An 11,835-nucleotide genomic window follows, 5' to 3' on the forward strand; every position below is an offset into this window, starting at 1 on the left:
TAACCTAATTTTTTTTTTTCCTTTTAAAGTTTAAATTGAAAGCACATGTTTGAAAATAAAAAAAACATTTGCCTTACCATACTTTTGATTCATAATTAAGCTAGCTCAACAAAGAAAGATTTTTTTTGAAGAATGTTTTTTTTGGATCATTAGCTACAATCTTTTAGCACCATTTAATGTATGTAGAGATCAAGTGCATATCTTAAACAGTTTTATTTTATTTTATTTAGCTAACTTAGCTAGCTAGCTAGCTACAGTTCATATCAGTTCATATGAAAAAAAATGCAAATCAAAAGCTTCAAACTAAATATTTATATTGATAAAATCACCACCGGTCATCACTAACTGCCTATAATCGGTGTGTATTCTTTACTATGGAAGCCTTTCAGTAAACATATGCAAACCCCGTTTAAAAATGTAAAACAAAAAAAAGTTTGCAGCTGAGGTTTTGCGTTCCAATCTACCTAATTAGTTATTTTTTTAATTACATTTATTAAACAAAGAACAGCAGCAGGCTTTGCAGCAATAATGTAACATAAAAATGCCGAAAAGATAAATTATGTGGGCTGGAGGCCCCATCTGGCTGAGAGAAGTCAAAGCTTAACATTGATTTAATAGCATTTTTATTGACACTTTCCCTTTCCCTCATTCTGCATCATAAGGCTGCATGGCCAGTTAATTGGACGACCACCACCTGGGTCCTTCTGCAAATCAGCTATCAGTGGCAGGCAGTGGAGTAGCACTGCACGCTCAAATCGGATTTGAAGTGACCCTGCTCTGACTAATATCTGGTATTAGCTTTGTTATCTTAATACGAAACCAATTGCATGTAGGCTGTGAGTGGCTGATTAGAGCAACGACAGCTGAGTCCCACCTGTAAATCTGCAGATTCACAAAACAGATCGTATAGTGGTTTTATTTTAATGTGGCTGTTTGTTTGTTTGTGCTTAAAAAAAAATCGCCAGGATGGTAGAGATAGTAGGCAATGGTTGATGTTTGTAGCTGTTTCTTTTTTTCCTCAAAAAAAAATTCTCCCAGCATATTCGGAATGGATTGTTTTACTGCTCGGAATTTCTCAAGAAAATCCTCTATGAAGAAAGAAAAGCCTCCCCCCCACCCCCCGGGGAGCTCAAGGCAGCTTCAGCAGGACAGATTGAATGCAGGCCCGCTATCAAGCTCCTTCAAAAACACGTGCCGGGTGAAACATGAACAAACGGGTTTCCCTTTCCCTGACCAAGACAGTATCCCCCCGACAAGGTTTTACACCCATCGCTGTCCGAGAAACACCAGTAGAAGTCCACAGTTGCAACGGTTCTGGACTCGCTAACTGCTTCAAGAAAGCGTCGTCATTAAAGCTAATTTTTCCTGCTTCTAGATGCACGGTTTCATGCCCAACAGCAGCCTTTAGTTGAGTCACCCAGATGGCCTCTGCGTGTGCTGTACTCTATCATCCAAGGCTGCCTCCCCTACATGCTCGCTCCATTGTAATGCATATCTGCACGTGGTGCCTTTTAGCCCCGAGCTCTTTTCATACCAGAATCAGTGCGTCTCAATCAATCTGAGGTCCTTTCACGCACGCTGACCCCCGCTCGGTCCGGCTTCCGCCAGGAGCTTTTGCAGTCGAAGGTTATTTGTCTCATCGTGTCACAGGATGTATAGAAGTTTCTAAAGGAGAGGGTGGGAAAAGAAGAATTGCGACGTGTGATTGATACAACCATCTGCCTTGATTAAACATTAGAGGAGCGTAATCTCAACGCTGTGCAAGGAATTTAGAGTATAAGGGGTCAGAACTTGGCTGCTTCCCAAGTGTTTTGCGTACGTGCACTTATTTGTGTAACATGTCCGTTTTGGTCCGGTAGTCGGAGTGTTGCGGTGGTTCTGGCCCGGCGGACCGCTCTTCTGGGTGGTCACTCTGTGCCCACATTCATCTCACAGTTTAGAAGAGGTCCTGACCTCGGGTGTTTTTTTCTTTCTTTCAGGGGAGGTCATTTCCAGTCTGGGCAGCCGTCTCTGGTTCTGATGTAAATACTCTCTTGTATTTCCTCTGTGGATAATTAGAATGAAAGCCCAAAAAATACTGAAAAAAATAAATATATTTAGGTTTTAAAAAAATGAAAAAATACTTATTTTAAATAATTCAACAGATAGAGAACACAAATAAACATTGAGCCCACATGTTAAACTAATGCATACAGTTTATATGTATGTGGTGAATTACTCTAGAATTGTCCAAAGATTATTTTTCCAGGGCTGCTGCTATTTTCATTTGTTGATTAAACAACATATTATTTAGAAATGTGGAAAAGAATGTGTAAGAAATGTCCATTACGACATCTTCAAATTGTTTATTTAGTCCAAACAGTCCAAAAGCCCAAAGAGACGAAGTTCACTTCATTTGCATCAGACCAAAAAAGGAGAACGAGGCAACATTTGTCCTTTTAACTTGGAAGAAATTACTTTGATTAATCGATGAAGTTTTAGATGAAAAACCACAAAAAAAGTAAAATAATAATATTAAAATCTTGTACAGGTAACAATTATCACGTAATAATGGCAGGTGCATGCGTCATAAAGGTGTGTAGGATTTTAAAGTTATTTTCACTCATCCAGATTCCATAGCAATCTATCCAACAGTCATCTAAACATCTCACTCAAAACCACAAACCAATCTTCAAAAACTGTACTATTATATAATTATTACACAAAGCAGCCATTTAATTATCCCTTCCTGTTCAATGGTGCATCCGTATATATTTTAGATTTAAAGGAAGTGTATGTTAGTTTTGTTCGGCTACGATTCTCTCTCTCTACTCTTCAACAACTATCTATTTTCACACTTTTCTGAGACGACTGAGCGGCCACAGCAGCCTTCTTTTCCTCATTCCTCTCCAATCATCTAAATTATTAACATTATAAATCAAGGCACTTGAATGCATTATTTAGTCGGGTCCTTCATATTATGCCACTAAAACCGATAAAACGGATTAGAGCTTTCTTCTATAGTTTACAACCTGAACTGGAATCTCCTCCCTCTTACTTCCACTTTCATAACCCACTTCCATAACTCACTAAAATAAGGTTGTAACATGATTAAACATTGGCGCTGAAACAGAATTACAGCGATTAGATGCTTGACCCATTAACATGTGGGGGAAACCGATAACATTCTCCCTCCACAGCACAAACACTTCATGACATAAATGAACCTCAGTCTTGTAATCAGAGTGACACGTTTGAGGAGAGGATTCCTCCCGTTGTCCGAAAATGCGTTTTTACAGCCGCGTTTGACTCATAAAGGCTTCTTTTGTCGAGTCGCGATTCGGGCTAAATGGTATTCCAAGAACAGGGAGCGATAACGTGATAACCACAGCCGCCTTGTGTTGTTTGAGGTAATCTGTGATCAAATATTGACTCCGCAGAACAAGAGTCTGAGGGAATAAAGACAAGGCGAGCTGTCAGCTGACCGGTCCTTTCCAGTGAATCCACAACCCGTGACCGCTGGGAGGATGCAAAAATTCACACGTCCATCCGGCAGTTCTTATGCAAGCTCGCTAGATCACGTTATATCACAATGACTGAGCAGTTTTCACATCAAACTGATAATCTGGTGACATAGAAACACGTAAAATCAACGACTACGTGACCTACTTTTAAATAGCCACTCGAAGCATTGGTATAAATCACCAATGTGCTCGTGTTTTTGTCGCATGTTTGCTTTGTGATGGTGCGCTTTAGATGAGAGGATTCATATGACTGTACTTTAAATATGAAGCAAGAGCCGGCAAGCGATTAGACTGGAAGCAGGGGGGAACTGTTAGCCTGTCTCTGTGAAAAGGTTTTCAACTCAATATATAATATATGCCGTCGTGTCAAGTAATAGTGATACTATAATGAAAAGGTACATTTCATAAAAATGAGAAAACAGCAAACTAGCTAACGTGTCTCTCACATATCTCTTTTTCGAAATCCGAAATTTAAAACCAAAACTTTGTTTTCTTTTATTCTCTGTATGCTGAATTCATTTAATTGCCTGCTGGCTCTACTATTTTATATTTATTGTACAGTCACGAGAGCAGAGATGGCCAAAAATACATCAAAATGTATTTTGATACAGCATACCCCACAAATAAATGTATTATAATAAAATACAAAATACAGGTGCCAGAAAATGTAACAATTTTGTATTTAAAATACAGGAAATACTTTTTTCTGGATTTTCCATTTTCTTACAATTTGGTATAGCAGAGCATTCAGGTTTGAGCCATATATATATATATATATATATATATATATATATATATATATATATATATATATATATATATATATATATATATACATAACACTCTGCAAAAAAGCAAAGGAAAGCATTTCCCAAAATGTCAAACTATTCCTTTGAATTGACTTTAATTGAAGTAGCTCTTGTTGCAGTCGGTTTGTTCTCTCAGCAGGTAGATCGTAATGTCATTTAGCACGAGCATCCCCTGAAGACACAGAATACGGTTTCTAATGATTTTGGTGACCCGGTGACCTCTTCTTCAACACTAGGCTGGTAAAAAGGTGTTGAATATCACCCGTCTTTAATTGTAGAAAGGGTTTAACTCGACCAAAAAGATGCGATGCACAAAATGAAGAGCATGCATTTGTGTCAAATGGTTGAATGAAAACATCATGTCCTAAAAAGAGAGAAGGCAAAAAACGTGTGCCATGTTTGTCATTTTGTTTGGGATGTTACGAGTTGATTCAGCTAAGAAACACTACACATCCTTTCGGGTCGGGCTGATAGTCTGGGCAGTCTGATCCCCGTCATCGGGCAGCCGTGAGACGCTTCATGTTTATTACCTTGTCCAAGCTATGTAAGCATTTTATCCCACTTTTTAACAAAGCTGGTTGTTATGGCCTCCACAGAAAAGCTACAAATCCACTAAATTGAGTTCCTCGCAGGCTTTAATAACTCGCCTGTGTGATTGAGCTCACGGCTGTGTGCGGTTTTATTTTGGACAGTGTCCATTACTTCACTTCTATCTTTAGACCCCAAGCTATTAGTGAGCTGGATGGAGTTGGCGAGACGTATCGACATGTGACCGAAGGGAATTTAATACTTAATCCTCACGTTTGGCAGGTTTGGTGCACCAAATGTGGTAAATTAGAGTCCGCTCACGGTGTCTTTTACTCCTAGGGAAGTGTGAGGAAACGCTGATGACAGAAATCCAAAGTGTCACAAGCCTCCGGTCCGGCCAAAAAAGACCGGTGGACTGGCGACCTGCATCCGATGCAAAGTTTAAAATCCCGAGAAGTCTCGAACGTGGTTGACGAAGGATCTTGTGTCAAGATTAGCGTGAAGTTGAGATTTATTACTCCCACTCCAGGGCTCGCAAGGATCCAGGCAGTCTGCCATATTGTTCTGTTCTACAGCTTCATAAATCAACGAAGGGTTAGAGGGTTTGGATGGCGTGTCGGATAAACGCACTCAAACATATGTTACCCGCTTCTCTGAAGGGGAAATGCAGTTTTATCCCAAAACGCCTTTCAACCTTCACATGGATCTTGACAATATCAGATATGCAGACAGCGGCCAAAAAAAAGGGGGAATAAATGAGGATATGAAGGCTCACTAAATGGTCAAATGAGTCTTCAATTGATGTAAATCATATGCTGTGGCCTTCACAGTTGCCTGATAACACCTGGACAACTGGAGCTTTGTGTTCATGCCTTCAGTAGAGCTCCTCCGAGTCGGAAACCGTATGGCGTTGGAGCCGTTCTGGAGGTTTGTAGCGTCCCCATGTTGTCACCAATCTATTGTTTGTATTGAATACAAATGAAAGGGTGAATTGATCGCGCCGGTTCAACCGCTGAGCCCCGTGGCAAAAACAAAATATTATATAAATCTCCCAGGTAGAAGCATTAACTCAGTTTGATGGTGTAAACCAGGACAGGTTTAGATGTAAACACCAAGGACATCTACAGGAGCAAACGGGTGTTGGGACCAAACCTTTTGATGTCGGTGTGGATCAATTTGAAGGACATCAGACTATTGATCCTGCTTCTTCCCACTCAGCGTCACGCAAATCTTGTAGAGTTGTAAAATTTCTACGGCGTAGGTACGCCGTCGACCTGACGGAGAACCATAAATTAGGCTTTAGTCATCTCCTCCAATCTATCAAAGCTGAAAGAGGACTAGTGTCCTAGTGAGGACGCTTAGTCGTCTCCTCCGCTAAGCTAAAAGAGGACTAGTGTCCTAGTGAGGACGCTTAGTCGTCTCCTCCGCTAAGCTAAAAGAGGACTAGTGTCCTAGTGAGGACGCTTAGTCGTCTCCTCCGCTAAGCTAAAAGAGGACTAGTGTCCTAGTGAGGACGCTTAGTCATCTCCTCCGCTAAGCTAAAATTCAATTCAATTCAGTTTATTTTATATAGCCCAACATCACAAATACAAGTTTGCCTCTGAGGGCTTTACAATCTGTACACATGACCTCCCTGTCCCGAGACCTCACATCGGATCAGGAAAAACTCCCTTTCACAGGGAAAAAAAGGGGAAAAAACCTGAGGGAGAGCAACAGAGGAGGATCCCTCTCCCCGGATGGACAGAAGCAATAGATGTCATGTGGCCAGAATGAATAACGTAACAGAGTTACAGCACATTCAATGAATATGACAGAAATTATTCATAGAATGAGTAGTAGTCATGGTCGATGATCCAGATAGCCACGATCCATTAAGCAGAAGGAGGTAGAGAGGAGGGGCATCAGCAGGGCCATGGCAGCTGGCAGGACTGGTTCCAGGCCGGTTCCATCAGCAGGGCCATGGCAGCAGGCAGGATCGGTTCCAGGCAGCCACGAATCCATGGAAAAAGAAAGTAGAGTTAGCAATGTGCATTGAAGAGACAATCATTTCTCCAGAAGGAGAGAAAGAAAAGGTGAAGAGGAGAGGAACGAAAGAGGAAGAGAAGGAGAGGAGGAGCTGAGTGTATCCTAAGATTTCCCCCAGCAGTCTAGGCCTATAGCAGCATATCTAGGGGCTGGACCAGGGAAAACCTGAGCCAGCCCCTACTATAAGCCTGAAACAGCCCTAACTATAAGTGCTATCAAAGAGGAAAGTCTTAAGTCTACTCTTAAATGAGGTGACCGTGACTGCCCCCCGGACTGAAAGTGGAAGCTGATTCCACAGAAGAGGAGCCCGATAACTGAAAGCTCGCTGCCAGAGCGATGCCATCCAGAGAAACCATATCATCAGATACTTGATTTCTGAGGTGTTCTGGGCCGAGTAAATAACTTCAGTCTTGTCCGAGTTCAGCAGCAGGAAGTTGCAGGTCATCCAGGTTTTAATGTCTTTAAGACACGCTTGAAGTTACGCGACCTGGTGGGTTTCATCTGGCTTGATCGACAGATATAGTTGAGTATCATCGGCATAACAGTGAAAGTTTATGGAGTGTTTTCTGATAATACTGCCTAAAGGAAGCATATATAAGGTGAATAAAATTGGTCCAAGCACAGAACCTTGTGGAACTCCATGGCGAACGGCAGTGGTCATTGAGGCCTCATCGTTTACAAATACAAACTGAGATCGATCTGATAAATACGACTTAAACCAGCTTTGTGCTGTACCTTTAATACCAATCGACTGGTCTAGTCTCTGTAATAAGATGTCATGGTCAATGGTGTCGAACGCTGCACTAAGGTCTAACAAGACAAGTACAGAGACAAGTACCCTATCTGATGCAACTAGAAGGTCATTAGTAATTGTCACTAGTGCTGTCTCTGTGCTATGATGCTTTCTAAATCCTGACTGAAACTTCTCAAATAAACTATTATTATGTAAAAAGTCACACCACTGATTTGTGACTACCTTCTCCAGTATCTTAGAGAGGAAGGGAAGGTTAGCCAACACCTCTGGATCCAGAGTGGGCTTCTTAAGAAGAGGTTTAATTACAGCTACTTTAAAAGACTGTGGTACATGACCCATTAGTAAAGACCCATTGATAATATCTAGTAGAGAGGCACTAACTAAAGTTAAAACTTCCTTAAACAGCTTAGTCGGAACAGGGTCCAGGAGACAGGTAGACGATTTAGAAGGAGAAACCATTGAAGACAGTTGGTCGAGGTTGATGGTAAAAAATCCATCCAGACACACAGCAGGGCCCACAGCCTCCTCCATGGCCATCCCACCTGAGGATGGACCGGCAGTAGTCGAGGGCAGGAGATCACTGATCCTGCCTCTAATAGCTAGAATCTTACCATTGAAGAAGTTCATGAAGTCATTACTACTGAGGTCTATAGGAATACACGGATCCACCGAGCTATGACTCTCAGACAGCCTGGCCACAGTGCTAAAGAGAAACTTAGGTTGCTCTTGTTTTTCTCTATTAGTGATGAGTAGTAGGCTCCTCTGGCAGTACAGAGGGCCTTCTTATATGTTCTCAAACTATCCCGCCAAACCAACCGGGACTCCTCCAGACCGTTGGAACGCCATATGCCCTCAAGCTTCCGTGATGCTTGCTTCAATATACGGGTCTGAGGGTTAAAAGAGGACTAGTGTCCTAGTGAGGACGCCTAGTCGTCACCTTCGCTAAGCTAAAAGAGGACTAGTGTCTTAGTGAGGACGCTTAGTGGTCTTCCATCCGCTAAGCTAAAAGAGGACTAGTGTCCTAGTGAGGGCGCTTAGTCGTCTCCTCCACTGAGCTAAAGGAGGACTAGTGTCCTAGTGAGGACGCTCAGTCGTCTCCTCCACTAAGCTAAAAGAGGACTAGTGTCCTAGTGAGGACGCTTAGTGGTCTTCCATCCGCTAAGCTAAAAGAGGACTAGTGTCCTAGTGAGGACGCTTAGTCGTCTCCTCCACTGAGCTAAAGGAGGACTAGTGTCCTAGTGAGGACGCTTAGTCGTCTCCTCCACTAAACTAAAGGAGGACTAGTGTCCTAGTGAGGACGCTTAGTCATCTCGTCCACTAAGCTAAAGCTAAGCTAAGACTCTTTAAGATGCACCAGAGGGGCGTTCACTGACCTGTTTTATAAATCAGACAACTCAACGTGAGACTCTCACAGACCTGATTTAAAGCGTAGAACCAAAAACACGTTGGCTCTGAGACGAGGGAACAGGAAGTGCAGAAAAGCCGACTCATGTTCGGGTTCTAGTCCTCATTCCATACAATAAATATGACTCACTTCCTGGTTCCTCCTTCCAGGTGCTCCCGATGTGTATGTGTACATGCGGAACCTTTTGCAGTTTAAACCCGTCTGTGGCAGCGCGGCATCATGGGAGTTGTTGTCTTCCTTCTGTTTCAATCAGGAAGTCCGGAGGAGCTGCTGCTCAGCGTGTTGTTCTGATCACTTAAGATCCAGATATCCGACGACTAAAATCCTTCATCTGGTTAAAATATAGTTAAAAACCAGCAACATAAAGTGCATCGTATTTTTGTTTTGCCTTTAAAGTGGATCAAACGTCAATTTATTTTTTTAAACCACAACTTTCTCTGGTTTAAAAAATAGTTTGGAACATGTAGACGTAAAAGTGGAAGTACACAACTCTATAATGTATTACATATAAATATATATATATAAATATAAATATATATATAAATATATATATATATAAATATTCACTTGGCACAAGCCTGATCTGAACATGATGGATCAACGTGTACGTTATCCCATTAACGCTCAATTACCTGCTTCGTTGTTTTACTTTTTCTGTTGAAAAAGCGGCTTCTTGTGCACTCAGAGGCCTGTGTGTGTGTGTGTGTGTGTGTGTGTGTGTGTGTGTGTGTGTGTGTGTGTGTGTGTGTGTGTGTGTAACCTTGACAGAGAAATCCAAGCTTCATTGAGTGCCTGCGAGCGCTGTGCTATCTTTAGCTTTTGTTGAAGCTTTTACCATTGGCCTCCTCCTACTCTTCCCACTCTTCCTCCTCCTCCTCCGTTCTCCTCAGCCCACTCACTGTTGGCTGCACATGCAAACATGCACACTTATGCATGCTTGCACACAACCAAACCCCACACACACTACTGTAATATACACATGCACACTGCATAACTGTTTCTGGGCAGAATAGAGGAAGCAACCTACTTCTGGGATAAAAACATGAGCCTGATGTTTGTTTCTTGCTGCAGAGTGAAAGGCTGACTCTTGCTCCCTGAGCCCCGATTCCTGCCTGCAGGCGAGTTATAAGCCGTGAGCCTCACAGGATACGTGCTTGTATTCTTATTGGCCAAAAAAATTATTAAATTCAGTCGGTAGTGCACTTAGACTACAAACTATTAATAAATGAATTTGCCTCAATCCACCAATTCTAATTCATCAGAGTGCAATGGCCCAGCCTCCCCTTCTTCTGCTGCTACATTTATATTGCATATTATGCACATGTTTTTTTTTTCCCTGGTGTGAAATGCATTCATTGTTGATACCTCCTTCAGCTTTTAATTAGCCTTTCAGCAGAGCTCTTTGATCCTGTAATATTTTGGCAGCAATGTTTATGACTATTTTCCAAGAAAGCTCTTATAGTAACTGTGGCAAAAACAAAAGGAACTCATGGATTAATTGCAACAATATGATTCATGTTTTTATAATCGAACAATCACAAAGTAGCTTGGTCGGTCCATTTGTTTAATCCTGTTAAACACTGCCACAGTGAGAGGGCTAAAGAAAGAGCCTGACATCAGCTTCAGGTTAAACTCATCCAATCAGAGGCGCTTCTAGACGTGCAGCCTCTTTCTCGAGGCACATTTACATCTGTTAGAAACTACTTTGTAAAAAGAAATTACAGGAATGCATGAATACAACTATAACATTACTCTTTTGTCACGATGCGTCTTACAAGCCCAGATGGACAAAATAACAACTCCTTACAATGCAACATGCAATAGCAATTCAATATCCCTGAAATAAATCTGACCTCTTTGAGGTTTTTCTTTTGTCAATGGAGTCTGGGGGCTTTGAATAGAGCGTTATAACGACTCTAGTTCCCCGTCAGGAAGGGTGTGTGACAGCAAGGTAAAGCAGTGAACATATTCTAAATATAGTGTACAAAGTAAAACTAAACTAATATAGATTTTTCTAGGTGGCTAAAATATGTTTTTCTGCTTGACCTCATCTGATCCTATCCCAGAAGTTTGATTCCTAATATAATTCTTAATGAAGGGTTACTTTGATGTTTTGGGAAATTGACTTCGCGAGTTAGATGAGAAGACTTATACCGGTATCACATTTGTCCGTCGTTAAGCTTAGCTTAGCATAAAGCCTGGAAACAGCTAGCCTGGCTCTTTCCACTCGTTTTTACACTTCGTTTTTTGTACAGATTAAACAAATGAGATCAAAAAGTATTAATTAGTGAGAGCCAAACAAGACTAGCTGTTTCACCATTTCACCCATTTTTTTATGCTAAGCTAAGCAAACAGCCATCTGGCCGAAGCTTTATATTTCATAGACTGATGAGAGCGGTGTCAACCTCCCCCTCAACTCTCAGTAAGAAAACAAATAAGTGAATTCACTATATTTCCCCCAAATGTTGTCTGATACGTCTGTAAACTTTGCACAGCATGTCCCACTGTGGGTCAGTGACGTTTAAACAGTGGCGGGCCGTCAGGGCCTGCTAAGCCTTCTCTTCTGGCTAAACGGAATCACAAAGGTATAGCTATTTTATAATGTAATTGTTTTTCACAAATACACTATATGTATTATAATTACAGCGCACAGCTGATCGCGACTATGATTCAGACGCCACTGCGTTTAAATAAAGGTGGACATAAAGATAATATATATATGACAATAATAATAATAGATAGCAATAAAATAGGGAGATTCTGAGACATTTTGCTCTACATATTAATTATCACTTGTGCATCTTTCCACCC

The sequence above is a fragment of the Taurulus bubalis genome (genome assembly GCF_910589615.1).
Source record: "Taurulus bubalis genome assembly, chromosome: 2".
NCBI lineage: Eukaryota > Metazoa > Chordata > Actinopteri > Perciformes > Cottidae > Taurulus > Taurulus bubalis.